A 17,249-nucleotide genomic window follows, 5' to 3' on the forward strand; every position below is an offset into this window, starting at 1 on the left:
TTCAAAATGCGTGCCACAGTCTTCCTCACTCCAAGGTGTCCTGCCAAACTGGAATCATGAGCCACTCTAATGATATCCTGCCTACAAACACGAGGGATGACAACTTGATGTACAACCTCCCATTCACAGTCGGCTGATGCTGTTGGGGGTCTCCACTTCCTCATAAGTACTCCTGACTTTATATAATAACAAGTAGAAGCACCAGCTGACTCTTCCTCACTGCATGCAGAGTTAGTTAGACCTTTCAACTCAGAGTCAGCAACCTGCAACTCAACCAACTCTTGACGAGACAAATTATCAACACTACGGAGTACTGCCTCATCTGATGAGTGGTCCAAATTAGCAAGAAAAGTGTCAGCTAGGATAACATCATCATCATCATTATCCTCTAAGTCACCAGTAACCTTAGACTTAGCCCTAGTGACAGCACATGCAGAGAACACATCAGGGACATCATAATCCTGGGTCGCAGCCACTGGTTCACTAGACAACTGAGGAGCTGGACACACTTGACTTCCACCAATATCATTTCCAAGTAGGAAAGTTACACCTGACATTGGGAGTGTCTCAACCAACCCAACCATAACGGAACAATTAACAAAACCAGACTCTAAATTCACTCTGCACAGAGGGACAGAGAAGTAATTATTCCCTACACCTTGTAAGATTACAGTTTCATCAGAGAAACTAACATTAGAGCCTAGAACACTCGTCAGCATAAGGGATTGGCAAGCACCTGTATCACGATATATTTTAACTGATTTCCTGTCATTACTGTCAAGAGGACTGACAAAACCATCAGACAGGAAATTAGCACATGAACTCTTGAGAGTATCACCCACGTTACTGCTCAAAAGAGGAGCTTCATGATGAGGATTTAATTTACCCCTCAAAGCAGGTACAGTTAACTCAGTTAAAGAATTCTGGGAACTCTCAAGGGTGGACACTAGACCAATTGACAGAATATTTAAAGACTCCTTTTTTGTTCACATCACACTGTCTCCTGAAACATTTCTCTGTAGTATGACCAAGCTTACTACAATAAGTACATTTACTTTTCTGAAATCTAGAGGTGAAGCTGGTATTTACTTCCTGAGAAACATCATCTTTATTCACTTTCCTGTTACCTGTACTCTGAGTAGAGGCAACGTACTTACTCTCAGCTTTCCTTTTTTCTCTAGAATATCTCTTGTGAGTGGGAACATATTCATCAGCTAAAACTGCAGCATCAGACATATTATCTATTCTTTTCTCACCAATATATAGGCTTACATCATTATTAATACACCTTTTGAAGTCCTCCAGCAATATCATCTGCTTAAATTTACCAAAATCAGAATCCACATTCTTGGAATTTAACCACTGCTCTAACAGATCTTCTTTGATTTTTGCATACTCAACATGGGATTGCTTATCTTGCGTATAAGTTGTCCTAAATTTTACTCTATAAGCTTCAGGAACAAGCTCATAGGCCTTAAGAATCAAGCTCTTAACTACATCATAATTATCAGATTGATCCTGAGGCAAAGATGCATAAGTTACTTGAGCTTTACTGGTGAGAACAGTTTGAAGGAGTACTGGCCAATACTCCTTAGGCCAATTAAAACCTGTAGCTACCCTCTCAAACAACTGAAAATACTTTGTTAAATCAGATTCATTAAAAGGAGGGACAAGTTTAACATTTTTAGCCACATCAAAATCATCAGAGCTAGATGATCTAGTTCCACATTGTTTCATGCGATACTCATGGTCTGCCTGAATCCTAGCTAGTTCAATTTGTGCCTGAGCCTGTGCCTGTGCCTCCTGAATTCCAGCCTGACACTCAGCCTCCTTTGCCTCAGCCTCCTTAGCACGAGCCTGAAACTCAGCCTCCTTAGCACGTGCCTGAAACTCAGCCTCCTTAGCACGAGCCTGAAACTCAGCCTCCTTAGCACGAGCCTCCTGCAGGGCTAGCTGGAACTTAGCTAATTCAATCTGCGTTTGCTCATTTGGAGGAGTTACATTAAACAAGCTTTCATTAATCATGTCAACAATTTGATCTTTAGAATGATGAGAGCGAACAGCAATTCCCAATTGTTGAGCAACAAGCTTAAGTTCATTCTTTGTTCTGTTTTCTACATCACACACTGTTTGCACATTTGACAAAAAATCTTTGGCTTCATCAAGAGTAGTAATAGTAGACATCATGAATAAATCACAGTCACAAAATATCAAGCAATATCCTTATCATAATATCCTGAATATCCTGATAAGAGGTCGCCAAATTTATGTTACAGAACAGAGAAAACTGTCCCGCAAAGTTCCAGGTTCAAAACAAAAGAGTTAGGTAAAATTACAAGTTAAAGTTTAATGCTCAAACTAACAACAAAACATTCAGGACTCATAAGGATAATGTAATGGCAAAAACAGGTTAAATATATGGTTAACTGCAATAGCTTCTATTAACACGAAATTAGCAAGTGTAAATTTATCTACGTCAACCCTGATAAAATGAGAAAACCGGATAATGCTCAGTGAATGCAAGATATATTATTACAGATACAAAATATTATTAATAATGGCTGACACCCAAAACACATGAATCACAAAAACCTTACTAGGCCTAAGAATTAACCCCTTATGCTATACAGTACAAGAAAAATGTAATAACACTTATACTCAAATTACACAGCTGCTAGATGGTTGGAGACTTGCTGAGCACTCACAAAAATAATAACAACTGTACAGGGGAGGACAGAGATGTGAACAAAATGAGGAGTAGATCTAAGTGGCAATTAATGTAGAGACTGAGCTTATTATATAGGGGCCGGCAGAGCTTGATACAACTTGTAAGAAGGACGCACAAATGAAGCCATAGGGGACAAAGAGTTGACACTCCTGCTCTGAACAACAGAAAGAACGACTTACTCTACTATAAGGGTAGAAGGGGGGAGTGAGGTAGAACACACTCGTGATCAAACATGCAGCATACTGTACGTTAGAATTACACAAAGGATGATGAAATCATAGGCTTTGTAACAATATCTATACTGTATGTGTATCTCTCAATCAGTCTATCTGTGTATCTATCTATCTATATATCATCATCATCCAATCCTACATTGCCCCATGAGGAGCGTAGGAGCCCAGTGCTAGGCAAGTTGGTCCTGACATTTAAGATGAGTGACCAGCCTCACTCATCCATCCCTTGGATATAAACCTTTGCCGGCTCAATCCGATTGGAGGGCCGTAATTACCCATTAAACCACCAGGCGCCAATATTTGGTTATATGGTTATCATCCAGCATAGTAAATGGTTTCCTGATGTACAGGAAACCATTTGGCTTGTCACTCAGAGTTACCCACAGGAGAGGGATTTCGTGATGTCTGGGATGAGGCGTCATCAGTGTCACTGTGGGAGGATTTGTGCTGCCTGTCTGTGGCCACAAGTAGTGCTGATGTTGCTGGTAATTATTTCTTTCATATGTCCCAGTCTCCAAATCGAATATAATGTTCTCAGTTTCATATCGTGCATTAGCTACGTCATAATGTGATCTGTCACAGTAGCGTAATCTGTTAGCCACATGCTCACCAAAGACTCTATGTTCGTCCCGTGTGGTTGCCTGCGTTGCAAAGGTTTTCATAATGCTGTAAGCATCATCAACCACTTTAGCTTCTTAAGCCCTCCCCTTTACTGCTTTACTGTGCACACTTCTCTGTACATCACTATGCATGTTGTCTTCATTTTGAGCTGATGTGTCACGTCTAGGTACCTCTTCCGAATCTTCATGCTCCTCTTCACCAGCAGTCGAGGACACATCGTCAGGATCCTTTACAAAAAATAAATAGAATTTTAGGGATATCATGTATTACTGTTTCACTAATCTAACCTAACCTAATCACGTAATCCCTAAAATTCCTAGAGATATCAGAAAACCTCCATTATCATCATTGTTGTTACACGGTCATACTACATGTAGTTGATGTCAGTAGGTTAGGTTAGGTTAGGCTAGGATAGTGAAACAGTAATTACACAAAATCCCTAAAATGTTTTTAGGGATATCTTGAACTCACTGGTTACACAAATTCACTGTAACACACACACACACACACACACACACACACACACACACACACCCTAGCACATTCCCTTCGTTTTTACATCTCCGTCTCCTCTACCTCAGGCTGCATATTAATACATAAATAAATAAATAAATATAAATTCTTATACAGATTCCTAAAACACAAGAAGATGGGTCAGAACAGTAGAAGGATTCGGTACTGTGTGGAATTTTTCACACTGTTTTGGTGCCATGAATGGAAAACATATCCAAATACAAGCACCAGAATGGAGTGGAAATCTCTACTATAACTACAAGGGAACATTCAGTGTAGTTGTATTGGCAATAGTAGATGCACATTATAATGTAATATATGCAGGCATGGGGTGCCAAGGTCGGATTTCAGATGGTAGGGTTTTCAAAGCAACAAGTATCTATAAAAAGATGGAAAGAAACCAGCTTAAGTTACTCCCTGCTCAACCTTTGGGGAGACAAAATACCACTGTTTCCTATGTGTTTGTGGCGGACGATGCATTTGTTCTGTTAAATAATGTAATGAAACCCATACCTGGACATCATCCACATGCATCCCCAGAAAGAATTTTCAACTACAGGTTAAGCAGGGCATGGAGGGTAGTGGTAAATGTGCTTGGTATTTTAGCAGCTGTTTTCAGAGTTTTTAGGAAACCTCTAGCCTTGCACCCAAACAAAGCTGAAAGTTTCCCTAGCTTGTATTTATTTGCCTAACTTCCGTCACAGGTATCATGCACCACGCAACAATAATTCACCTCCTGGAACATTTGACAGTGAGGATGTAGTGAATGCAACAATAGTCCCGGGATCTTGGAGTAATGAAGTCTAAAATGATGACATGGGTTTAATTAATTTACAGAATGTGCCAAGGAGGTCAGGGAACACAGCAGAAAATGTCAGGGGAGCGTTCTGTGAATATTTCGTCTCTCTAAAAAGAAGAGTTTCTTGGCAAAATAACTATTCCTAAGGGACTCTGGTTGCCATAATGATGTAGTCTGTACATAACTTTTACTTCTGTCCGCCGATGAGTTCCTGCCAGTGACATAAAGCAGACAGTGACTCATGCAGCAGTGTGCACCAAAATATTGTATGCATTCCATTTTGTTTCAGTCATCCTTTCCCATTAAGTCCTACGTACTTAACCTGCTTATTAACACTAATAATACACATGTTTCTCTATGATGACAGTAATGGTATGTGGGGGACTCGAAACTTTTTTTTTTTAAACAAGGGATGGCAGGGAAACAAACAAAATTAAATATAATGCTGGTGTGCCGGTAACTTATGCTAATTTGTATCGCGTCAACATTTTATGAAATATTCATTTACTTATCTATTTGTGGTCAGCTACAAACACCACATTTCATATTAAAACCGCTATGAATGAATTCGTATATATATATATATATATATATATATATATATATATATATATATATATATATATATATATATCAATTATCTATCCATCTATCTTTATCAGTCTGTCTATCCATCTATCTATCTATCTACCTATCTGTCTGCCTGTCTGTCTGTCTCTCTGTCTGTCTGTCTGTCTCTGTCTCTGTCTGTCTGTCTCTCTGTCTCTGTCTCTCTCTCTCTCTCTCTCTCTCTCTCTCTCTCTCTCTATATATATATATATATATATATATATATATATATATATATATATATATATATACATATATATATATTGTTACATAGCCTATGATTTCATCATCCTTTGTGTAATTTTAACGCACAGTATGCTGCATGTTTGATCACGAGCGTGTTCTGCCTCAGTCCCCCCCTTCTACCGTTATAGTAGAGTATGTCGTCCTTTCTTTTGTTGAGAGCAGGATTTTCAGCTCTTTGTCCCCATGGCTTCATTTGCGCATTCTTCTTACAAGTTGTATCAAGCTCTGCTGGCCCCTATATAATGAGCTCAGTCTCCGCATCATTGCCACTTAGATCTGCTCCTCATTTTGTTTACATCTCTGTCCTCCCCTGTACAGATATTGTTGTTGTGAGTGCTCAAGAAATCTCCAAACATCTAGCAGCTGTGTGTAATTAGAATATGAGTGTTGTTGCATTTTTTCTTGTACTGTGTAGCATGAGGTTAATTCTTAGGCCTAGTGAGGTTTTTGATTGATGTTGGGTTGTGTCAGGCATTTTTGATAATAGTTTGTATCTGTAATAATTTATCTGGCATTCACTGAGTATTATCTGGTATCTCATTTTATCAGGGCTGACTTAGATAAATTTACTCTTGCTAATTTCGTGTTAATAGAGGCTATTGCAGTTAACCATATATTTAACCTGTTTATTTGCCATTACATTATCCTTATGAGTCCTGAATGTTTTGTTGTTAGTTTGTGCATTAAACTTTAACTTGTAATTTTACCTAACTCTTTTGTTTTGAACCTGGAACTTTACGGGACAGTAGTGACTCTTAGCATTCTCACTTAAAGTGTACGTTATCTTTCTCTGTTCCGTAACAATATATATATATATATATATATATATATATATATATATATATATATATATATATATATATATATATATATATATATAATGGACTCAGTATTTTGATGCACACTGCTGGCTGTCTTGCGATTGGCAGGATATCATCTGCAGACGAGGCTATGTATGACGAGTCAATGGCAATATGCAATAGTAGTATCCACCTACATACGTGTAGCCTATTCACTCAATTTTCTTGACTAAAATTGTGCTTACCTCATCTGCACCGTCGTCTGTGCACCGGCTTTCTCTTGGCTGATTTTCTTAGGTAGGAAGAGTAACGAGTGATAGCCAAACCAGCTACACTTCTTGGGGAAACAGCCATTTTTTTTTTTTTCAGTCACTTAGTCTTTTGGGTTCTCTCCTGAATTGTGTCTTTATGTTGTTGTTTTTTTTTCCATATCATAAATGGTTACCTTGTACGCATCAGCAAGTCTCTGTACTTCGTCTTTTCTCTTCCTCAGTTTTTGTATTCTGTGCATGTAACATCCAACAAACAAGGAGTTTCATGTAGCATCTCAAAGAAAGCGTTTTATTTCTGTTGAGCACATGCTAATCAGTTAAACGGAAAATAATTATTGTAACGTGTTGCACCTCTCTCATCAAAAGCTTGGCAGCAAATGAGCCTTCGTGATTGAACCATCCACCAAGTGAATTTTGAAATATCAGTTTACAACCAACATTTGTCATATTATACTCAAGAAGTGATATTCCAGTCACAGGCAAATCTCCATCCTATCCACATGGCCAAAACACCTCAATGTGTTTCTCCTAACGCTTCCTGTCACATCCACATCCATATCACAATGCTCCTTCACTTCCTCATTTGTCAGTCTGTCTCTCCATGTTACTCCACAGGCTCCTGTCAAATAACTCATTTCCACTGCTCTCACTCTTGACTTCTGTCCCTTCAACAAGGTCCAAGCTTCACTTCCATACGTTAGAGTTAGTATAGCAATGCTGTCATGTAGTAGCTTTTTCATTTCCATGCTCACTTCCCTGTTTATCACTGCTTTCAAGGAACCAACAACCTTTCTTCCCTGTTTTACCCTTTCAAGCACTTCCCTCTCTAAACATCCATCCTTACTCATTACACTACCCAAGTACTTTAACGCACTCACCTTTTCCATTTCCTCCTCATCCAACCTCACTGTACATTCACTGATCTCACTTCTCTCGAAGACCATCACTTTACTCTTCCCTACATTCACCTTTAGAATACGATTCTTACACACTTTCCCAAACTCAATGACCAAGTCTTGCAGCTCCCCTTCATCTTCACATAACAACACAGTATCATCTGTAAACAACAGTACAAGGAGTTTCCAAACACTGCCCTCTCTCACTAGGGCCCCTCTAACATCCACTGCCCTACTTTGTATCTCTTTTATAACCCCATCCATATACAGACTGAAAACCATGGAGAAATGACACATCTTTGTTTTCATCCAACCCTCAAATAGAAAAATTCACTCAGTTCACTATACATATGCAATGCAGCCTTAGCACCCTCATACATACTCTTCACGGCAGTCAGCGATTTTCATCTACTCCATATATTCTTAATACTTTGTGCAATCCTTGTCTATCCACACTGTCATATGCTTTCTCCAAATCCATGAAGACCGTATACAACTTCATTCCCTTCTCTTGAAACTTTTCCACTAAAGATCTAAGAATTAATATCTGATCTACACAACCTGTTGCCTTCCTAATACCTCCCTGTTCTTCTCCAACTAATTCCTCCATTATTTCCCTAACTCTGTCAATAAGTATCCTACCATATACTTTTCCTATTATACTAAAAAGACAAATGCCACTATGATTAGCACACACTTCTTTTTTTCTTTTTCCTTCATACAGGAGAATAATTATACCTGACCTCAAATCCTCTGGGACTCTACCTTCTTCCCAGGCCAATCTGCACATCTTCCACATCCATTCTACTACTATCTTTCCCCCATGTTTCAGGATTTCACCACACACTCCATCAATTCCTGGGGCTTTCCCCATTTTGAGTTTCTTCATTGCTTCCACAACTTCCATCCTACTGATTTCTTCCTCTCTTCTCACCTCCCTCCTTCTCCCAGCCATTCCCCAGCCACTTATACTTCCACTACTTTCATTCCCTATGTTCAACAATTCCTGAAAGTGTTCTCTCCATCTGCTCACTTTTTCTCCCTTCTCCACTAGTAATCTATCATTTATATCTTTCACTCACCAACTACCTTCTTTGGCACCCCATCTAACTCTCTTTACCTCTTTCCAGAAGATATTCTTACATTCCCTCCATTTTACATTCAAGTTCCTTCCAAATTCCTCATCCACTCTCTTCTTACTCTCTGACTAATCTTTTCATTTCTCTCTTCCTCTCTACATATAACTCTCTCTTCCGTTTCTCAACTTCTTCCACGCTCCTGTTTCTCATCCACTCACTATATGCTTTCTTCTTTTGTGCCACAGCCTCTCTTACTTCTTCAGTCCACCATGCTGTTCCCTGCACCCCCTTTTGGCCTCTCTTCACCCCACACACCACCTCACATGCTGCACAAATTTCTTTTGTGAATATCTTGCAAACATCTTAGTAGGGAGAATATTGCCTGAAATATGATGACCTTGACCTTTGACGTTTAGGGTACGTTGGGTACGTTGAGTACACAGGTGCTAGCAAGCTAATGAGGTAGCAGGTGTTAGGGTATGTAGAGGTCATTGACCTTTAGGGTAATCACGTGCTTTGCATACTAATGAGGTAGCGAACGTAGAGATCATTGACCTTTGTGTACACAATGACCTTGACATGAAAATTGCATAGTGCATGACCTTGAAGGTCATAGGGTATAGGGAGGTCATTGACCTTTGTGCACCCAGTGACCCTGACATGACCGTTGCTCAGTGCCTGACCTTGAAAGTCATAGGGTATATGGAGGTCAATGACCTTTGTGCACCCAATGACCCTGACATGACCGTTGCTTAGTGCCTGACCTTCAAGGTCATAGGGTATGGGAAGGTCATTGACCTTTAGGGTACAGAGAGGCCATTGTGCTTTAAAGTAAGGTAGAACGATGTTAGAATGGGTGTGGAGGCCATTGACCTCTGCATACCCAATGACCTTGATATGACCTTGAAGGTCATAGGGTACCCACATCCGGAACGTATCCCCCTCCTCTACCCCCCCTTCCCCAGGTATTGCATCATGTTTGGTAATCCAGGTTGAAACAACATGTTATACTGTGTTTGTACACGTTGGTTCCCCCAGGGTATTGTTGCATCATGTTTGGTAATCCAGGTTGAAACAACATGTTATATCATGTTTGTACACGTTGGTTCCCTCAAGGTATTGTTGCATCATGTCTGGTAAATACAGGTTGAAACAACATGTTATATCATGTTTGTACATGTTGGTTCCCCCCAAGGTATTGCATCATGTCTGGTAAATACAGGTTGAAACAACATGTTATATCATGTTTGTACACGTTGGTTCCCCCCAAGGTATTGCATCATGTTTGGTAAATACAGGTTGAAACATGTTATAGCATTCCCACTTGGTAAAAACAGAGGTTCAGTTTGTAGAGTGATGACGTTAACCTCCCGGATGTTTGAACTCAGAGCATGTTTATCCCTACCGGTAAAAAAAATCAGGTGTGACCTCATAACATATTTGTTCCATTTCAAAATGTCATGTGTGGTTTTTAACGGATTATTTGTGTAGCTTTAGACACTCCACTCCCCTTCCCTCCCTGTCCCCCCGGTACTGGCCGAATATTGCCCCTGCCTTGTCTGCCCTGCGCCACCCCAACCAGCCAGCCAGCCAGCCTGTCAATTTAGTCGTTGTGAGAGAGAGAGAGAGAGAGACAGAGAACACACACACACACACACACACACACACACACACACACACACACACACAAAGAAGTTACATAACATATGCATGGTTCCCACCACCCCCCCACACACACACAGAGGAGTTATGTAAGATTAGATGCACGGCCGCCACCCTCCACACACACACACACACACACACACACACACACACACACACACAGAAAACCAAGCAGGGGGAGTCTAGTAATAGGGGAAGGGGAACTGAGTAGAAAACGAGAAGTGAGAGTGGGAAGGAGGAAAGAGTTGTAGAGTGGACGAGTTAAGAAGGTTATGATGAAATAGGAGGGAAAGGATGAAAAAGGGGCGAGGGGAAGAGAAAGAGGGAGAGAAAACGAATGGAGAAAAGGAGGGAGAGAGAAAGACATCCTCCCTCCCTCCCAGCATCCTTTTCCTCCCTGTCTTTTTTTCCCTCTCTCTTCCTCCCTCGACTTTTCTCCCTCTCCTTCCCTCCCACGCTCCCTCCCTCCCCCTCTCTACACAAAGCCCGAGGAGATAAGTCTTCTCCCCATTGCATTCCCTTACTCCGCGCCCACAGAAAAAGAAAGGAAATAGACAAAATCCACTCAACTACCGACCAGTATCACTGACCAGTGTTGTAAGCAAGGTATTAGAAAAGCTGATAAGAAAAGCTTGGGTAAATCATCTAGAAGAACACAATATGATAACAGAAAGACAGTTTGGTTTCAGAAAAGGAAAATCTTGTGTTACTAATCTGTTGAGCTACTATGATAGAGTAACAAAAACATTACAGAGAAAAGAAGGATGGGTGGACAGTATTTATTTAGATTTTAAGAAAGCATTTGACAGAGTACTGGACAAAAGGCTTTTATGGAAACTGTACCATCAAGGAGGAATTCGAGGCAAACTGTATTGTTGGATGCAATATTTTCTCAAAAAAAAAAAAAAATAGAGAAATGAGAACAGTACTAAGGGGAAATTACTCATCATGGAGAGAAGTGACTAGCAGAGTTCCACAGGGCTCAGTGCTGGCACCAATCATGTTTTTAGTGTATAGAAATGATATAGATAGCAACACTGGAAATGAAAGCTATCTAAATATGTTTGCCGATGATGCAAAAATACAAAGGTCAGTTACTAATGCAGACTCTTGTAACTGATCTACCAGAATACCTGCCAACATGTCGTAAAAATACCCCCGCTAATACTAATACACCAGTCCTGTATGAGACAGTCCTAGTATGTATTCAATATGGATGGTGGGTGTTAGCGCCGAAGAGGTGACATGCAGAGGTGTATGGTATGCGGAGGACTACTGGGCCTTGGTAGCAGGCTGTGAAGCCTATGCTCAGAGTCGGACACATAAAAAAAAAAAAGTTTTGTAAATCATCTAGAAGAACACAATATGATAACAGAAAGACAGTTTGGTTTCAGAAAAGGAAAATCATGTGTTACTAATCTGTTGAGCTACTATGACAGAGTAACAAACACAATACAGGAAAGAGAAGGATGGGTGGACAGTATCTATTTAGATTTCAAGAAAGCATTTGACACAGTACCACACCAAAGACTTTTATGGAAACTGTACCATCAAGGAGGAATTCGAGGCAAACTGTTTTGTTGGATGCAAGATTTTCTCATACAAAGAGAAATGAGAACAGTACTAAGGGGAAACTACTCATCATGGAAAGAAGTGACTAGTGGAGTACCACAGGGTTCAGTGCTGGCACCAATCATGTTTTTAGTGTATATAAATGATATAAACAGTAACACTGGAAATGAAAGCTATCTAAATATGTTTGCAGATGATGCAAAAATACAAAGGAGAATTACTAACACAGACTCTTGTAAAGAGCTACAAGAAGAATTAAATAAACTTCATGAATGGAGTAATACATGGCAAATGGAATTCAATGTGGACAAGTGTCATGTAATCAAGTTTGGTAAAAGTGGAAAAAGACCTGATTGGGATTATACGTTAGGAAATAAAACCCTACACACATCAGAAAGAGAGAAGGACCTAGGTGTGATTATTAATAACAGACTATCTCCGGCTGACCACATCAGTGAAAACGTACGGAACATGTATACACTGCTTGCAAATATGAGAATACCATTCACATACGTAAATGAAGACATGCTAAGAAAGATAATATCATTCATCAGGCCAACCCTGGAGTATGCATCAGTAGTCTGGAGTCCTTATCTCAAAAAACAATAGACAAGATTGAAAAAGTTCAAAGGGCCGCTACAAGATGGATACCAAGCTTAAGGGATCTAAGCTACGAAGAAAGACTAAATAAACTGAATCTACCAACACTACAGGAGAGAAGGAAAAGAGGTGACATGATAATGCTATATAAATGCATATCAGGGAAGGAGAAAATAGACATAAATGATTACTTAACATACGGGGAAGCATCAGCAAGAGAACACTGCAAAAAACTGCATAAGGAGAGGTGATAAAGACGTAAGGAAATTCAGCTTCCCAAACAGAGCAATTGATCATTGGAATGCATTACCGAATGAAATAGTGTGTGTCAAAACAATTCACAAATTTAAGGATATGTACGATAAATATGGTTTAAGAAACGGGACGGTACGAGCTTGACTCATTCCTATAAAGATACAATTAGGTAAGAACAAGTAGGTAAGAACACACATACACACACACACACACACACACACACACACACACACACACACACACACACACACACACACAAAGGAAAGAAAACCCCATTGGATTTTGTAGTTAGTTTATTATTTAATGCATCATTAAATTAAATTGCTTGAGAGTGCAAAAGTGGATGTATGTGGAATGACTGAAACAAAATGGAGAGGAGAAAGTGTGAGAGAATGGGAGTATCGATGGGGTACATGTGCAGGAGCAGGTGAGAATGAGAGCAAAGGAAGGAGTAGGTATAGTTGTGAGTAAAATATGGAAGAAAGCATAAGACAGTATGGATCAGTTGGGTCAAGGATTGTGTGGGTAAAGTTGAAAGTTGGAATACAAATGTGGGCGATTGTGTGTGTGTATGCGCCAACGCAAGATCATGCTAGCAGAGTGAGAGAAGAGTTCTGGACAAATGTGGAAGTGTGCATGGAAAAGTTTGGAAGGAATGAGAGAGTGTTTTTGATCAATGATATGAATGGTAAAATAGGGATTGTGAAGGTGGATGGAATAGTTGGTGAGTGGGGTGTGCCTGCTGAGATAGATGAGAATGGCACTGCGTTAGTGGACATTTGTGCTGGGATGGGGTTGGTGATATCCAATACCCTCTTCAGGCATAAAATGATCCACAGGTATACATGGCGAGTGATGAGAAGGGTGGGTGGTGAACTGAATGAAAGGAAGGCAATGATTGATTATGTGTGTGTGGATGAAAGGATGCAAAGATGTGTAATGGATGCAAGAGCTCATAGAGGCTGAGGGAGTGGACTTTCTGACCACTACTTGGTGGTGGCCAGAATTAGGATACAAGTAAGATGGAGGAATAGAAGAAGGGAAAGACGAGAGGAAGGAGTAGTTGCAAGGAGAGTGGAAAGGTTACAAGAGGATGAGAAAAAGGTAGTGTATAAGAGAGAAGTGGAGGAACGATTGGGCAAATATGAATTGGAGCAGATGGGGGACGTGGAAGGTGTGTGCAGGATATTTACAGAAGAAATATGTGCAGCATGTGATGTGGTGTGTGGAAGGAAGAGAAGATGGACGGGGGGGGCAAGGAACAGCATGGTGGACTGAAGAGGTGAGACAGGCTGTGACACAAAAGAAGAAAGCATACAATGAATGGATGTGAAATAGGGGCGTGGAAGAAGTTGAGAGGCGGAAGAGAGAGTTATATGTAGAAAGAAAGAGAGAGGTGAAAAAATTAGTAAGAGAGAATAAGAAGAGAGTGGATGAGGAATTTGGAAGGAATTTGAGTGTAAAGTGGAGGGACTGTAAGAAAATGTTCTGGAAAGAGGTGAAGAGAGTAAGACAGGGTGGAAGTGAGGTTAGCAGGGGAGTGAAAGATAAAAATGGTAGATTACTAGTGGAGAAGGGAGAATAAGTGAGCAGATGGAGAAAACACTTTAAGGAATTGTTGAACATACAGGATGGAAGTAATGCGAGTATAAGTGGCTGGGGAATGGTTGGGAGAAGGAGGGAGGTGAGAAAACAGGAAGAAATCAGTAGGATAGAAGTTGTGGAAGCAATAAAGAAAGTGAAATTGGGGAAAGCCCCAGGAATTGATGGAGTGTGTGGTGAAATGCTAAAGCATGGGGGAGAGATAATAGTAGAATGGATGTGGAAGATGTGCAGATTGGCCTGGGAGGAAGGTAGAGTCCCGGAGGATTGGAAGTCAGGTATAATTATTCCCTTGTACAAAGGAAAAGGGGAAAAAGAAGTGTGTGGTAATCATAGGGGCATTTGTCTTCTTAGTATAATAGGAAAAGTGTATGGTAGGATACTTATTGACAGAGTTAGAAAATGAACAGAGGAATTAGTTGGAGAAGAACAGGGAGGCTTTAGGAAGGGAAGAGGTTGTGTAGATCAGATATTCATTCTTAGATCTTTAGTGGAAAAGTTTCTAGAGAAGGGAAAGAAGTTGCATGTGGCTTTCATGGATTTGGAGAAAGCATATGACAGGGTGGATAGACAAGGATTGTGGAAAGTATTAAGAATATATGGAGTAGATGGAAAGTTGTTGAATGCTGTGAAGATTATGTATGATGGTGCTAAGGCTGCAGTGCGTGTGGATGGTGAACTAAGTGAATTTTTCTCTTTGAACGTTGGGTTGAAATAGGGATGTGTCATGTCTCCATGATTGTTCAATCGGTTCATGGATGGAGTAATAAAAGAGGTACAAGGTAGAGTAGTGGATGTTGGAGTGGCCCTGGTGAGAGAGGATAGTGTTTGGAAACTCCCTGTACTGTTGTTTGCAGATGATACTGTGTTCTTGAATGAAGACGAAGGGGAGCTGCAGGGCTTGGTGGATGAGTTTGGGAGAGTGTTTAAGAAACGGAATCTAAAGGTGAATGTAGGGAAGAGTAAAGTGATGGTCTTTGACAGAGGTGAAGTCAGTGAATGTACAGCGAGGTTGGATGGTGAGAAATTGGAAAATGTGAGTACGTTTAAGTACTTGGGTAGTGTGATGAGTAAGGATGAAGGTTTGGAGTGTGAAGTGCTTGATAGGGTACAGCAGGGAAGAAAGGTTGCTGGTTCTTTGAAAGCAGTGATAAGAAACAGGGAAGTGAGCATGGAAGTTAAAAAGTTACTACATGACACTATTGTGATACCAACTCTAACGTATGGAAATGAAGCTTGGACGTTGTTGGAAGGACACAAGTCAAGAGTGAGAGCAGTGGAAATGAGTTATTTGAGAGGAGCCTGTGGAGTCACATGGAGAGACAGGGTGACGAATGAGGATATAAAGGAGCGTTGTGGTGTGGATGTGGATGTGATAGGAAGTGTTATGAGGAACACACTGAGGTGGTTTGGCCATGTGGAGAGGATGGAGGGTGAAAGACTGACGAAGAGAGTGTATGTGAGTGAGGTGGAGGGGGGAAGAGGGAGGAGGAGACCGAGGATGAGATGGAGGGATGGGGTGGAGAGGTATATGAGAGAGGGGTGTGTGAGTTGGGAGCAGGGCAGTGAAATGGTGGGGGACAGGACGACGTGGAGGCGATTTGTTTGTGGCCACCCCAAACGGAATTGAGGCATCTGGCAATAGATAGATAGATAGATCATTAATTCATGTGAAAATCATTAAACCTTTAGACTATCCTCTACCACCTTCAAAAAGTACAATGTAGAATAACATAATGTTCACTTGTTACTGTGTGAGAATCATTAACACTCCATTAACTTAAAAACTATACCCACCCAAGAAGAAATGTTATGAGGTACAAAAATGCATCGTAGTAAAAACTATCGAACATAATGTTCCCTTATTTGTTGTTGTGTGAGAATCATTAATTCTTCCACCCCATTAACTTAAAAAACTATACTGACCTGGGAAGAAATGTTATGAGGTACAAAGAAAGTGTAAATTGTAGACCTAGTTAAAAATAGCTAACCAAATCATCCATAACTGTAATGGGCGCAAAAATAATCACGACCTGCACTGATAGAGACTAATAATATGAGGGTATTTTTTACCCCAGCACAAACACATATGAAATATTGAGGAAGGGGGGGTCCATCTAAAAACTACAAATCCAGCACACAAGAGAAAATTAGACATACTGGTATAAGTTCACACCCTCCTATAGTCCATTCATTTTAACTAGGGCATGATTTTCGTCATTATGCTGCATTTTTTGTAGTCTATTGTTAACCTAAGGCAATACTACAACTCAGACATCAAGTCTGTGATTTGGGGCCTAGTGAAAGTGAACAGAGTACTGACATAAAAATTACTTTCTAGACCTTGAAAGCTACTTGCCACCTACCCAACTCACTGAACTTAATGAACTACTCTCACTCCTATTTTTCCATGACACAAAAAGACTAGAAATACAATCCATCCTAAAAAAATATTACCCCTCCTCAATACATGTCAGACACAATTCAGTCCATGCTTTGAGTCTGTTCAATGATGTCCGGATCAATTTTCGACAGCAGATTTTGGGCTGCGTTTTGGGAACCGTCCATCAGGTCGTCCACATTGCCATGCCATGCCTCCACACTACTGAGCCATTGCATCTGTTTCACTGAGATCGTCATCTGAACGCTGGGAGGATCCCGAGGTTGTGCTCTGAGTATGTGTTTTGTTAAATCAAATATTTCTGTGTTCTGTGGTTCGGGTGAAGGTTCAGGGCGTGTGCGGCGTTGTTCTTTTTGTTGTT

At 40.4% G+C, this 17,249-nt stretch overlaps 1 pseudogene; it reads right to left on the bottom strand.

The window, feature by feature from the left end:
- The window catches only part of LOC145395651 (uncharacterized), a 27,869-nt pseudogene extending 18,146 nt beyond the window's left edge, over positions 1 to 9,723 (bottom strand).
- Between the last annotated feature and the right edge of the window lie 7,526 nt (positions 9,724 to 17,249).

The sequence above is a fragment of the Coenobita brevimanus genome, chromosome 32, assembly GCF_032717465.1.
Source record: "Coenobita brevimanus isolate Jiangsu-jjx chromosome 32, ASM3271746v2, whole genome shotgun sequence".
NCBI classification, from domain to species: Eukaryota; Metazoa; Arthropoda; class Malacostraca; order Decapoda; family Coenobitidae; genus Coenobita; species Coenobita brevimanus.